Source organism: Theobroma umbraticum, unplaced genomic scaffold (genome assembly GCF_002168275.2).
Source record: "Theobroma umbraticum cultivar Fairchild unplaced genomic scaffold, ASM216827v3 scaffold_50.0, whole genome shotgun sequence".
In the NCBI taxonomy this organism is placed as follows: domain Eukaryota; kingdom Viridiplantae; phylum Streptophyta; class Magnoliopsida; order Malvales; family Malvaceae; genus Theobroma; species Theobroma umbraticum.
The window spans coordinates 479,580-481,035 of NW_018397261.1; the positions used below are offsets into that span (position 1 = coordinate 479,580).

Sequence of the window (1,456 nt, forward strand, 5' to 3'; positions counted from 1 at the left end):
CACCAATGGTTGTAAGATCATTAGATGTGGAAAAAGACTCTTTCCAACCTCGTGAGGATAATGAAGAACTTTTTAGTCTTGACGTACCATATCTTAGAACAATTGGAGCACTAATGTATCTTGCTAGCAATACACGACTTGATATATCATTTGTTGTAAATTTATTATCAAGATATAGTTCTTTTCTAACTCGAAGACATTGAAATGGAATTAAACACATACTTCGATATCTTCGAGGAATAATAGATATGAGCTTATATTATTCAAATACATTAAAATCAAATTTAATTGGTTATGCAGATACAAGATATTTATCAGATCCACATAAAGCTCGATCCTAGACAAGTTACGTATTCACATATGGAGGTACGACTATTTTATGGCGTTCTATAAAACAAACTATAGTTGCTACGTATTCTAATCATGTAGAAATTTTAGCAATTCATAAGACAAGTAGTGAATGTGTTTGGTTAAGATCTGTAACTCAATATATTTAAGAAATGTGTGGTTTGTTAACCAAGAAAGAAATTCTAATAACATTATACGAGGATAATACTACTTATATAATACAGTTAAAGGAAGGATACATTAAAAACGATCGAGCAAAATATATTTTACCAAAATTCTTTTCACTTATGATCTTCAAGAAAAGGGTGATAGTAGTGTTCAACAAATTCGTTCAAGTGACAATTTAACAAATTTGTTTACTAAAGTCCTTCCTACTGTAACATTCGAAAAGTTGGTACAAAAAATCGAAATGCGCCATTTTAAAGATCTTAAATAATGCAGTTGTTATGGAGAGTAAAATACACATTGTACTCTTTTTTCCTTCATCAAGGTTTTCCTTGTTGGGTTTTTTTTTATAAGGTTTTTAATGAGACAGTATTTCAATAGCGTATTCTTGAAAAGAATTATATACTTTTTTCCTTCACTTGGATTTTTTTCCCATGAGGTGTTTTTCTTTGTAAGGTTTTAATAAGGTATATTCTTAATATAATGGATATTCAAGAGGGAGTGTTATGAATATTTTGTAAATATCCATTCATGTTATCTATATTTAGATTTGATGTAAATTAGATTGGATTAGGATTTAATCCATCTAATCTCTAAGTGTTATCTTCATCTTGTAAAAGAGTTATTTGCCTATAAATAGACCCCCTTAGTTCATTTGTATACACATTTCAACAAGATCTCTTTTCTTTCCCTAAATACTTTCTTACTTCTCTTTAATTATTCTTTCAAGTTATCTTTATTTGCTCTTTTAAGTTATTTTTCATAACAAGTTCAATTTGAAATTGGAGTGATCTTTTAATATATTTATTAATATAATTAAAATTAATTGAGCAAAAAATTTATTATTACTTGCAAGTTGTTTGAAGTTTAACCACTACAGCATTTTGAGATTTTAGCTGCATTTTTTTTATTTGCAATTTGATTAATGCATTTAAATGTTTTT

General features: G+C 27.6%; 1 protein-coding gene across 1 annotated transcript in view; it reads right to left on the minus strand.

Annotated features, from left to right (window-relative positions):
* LOC110418245 (putative 12-oxophytodienoate reductase 11) overlaps positions 1-1,456 on the minus strand; it is a 5,403-nt gene that overhangs the window by 1,431 nt on the left and 2,516 nt on the right. The gene's annotated exons all lie outside the window — the stretch shown is intronic.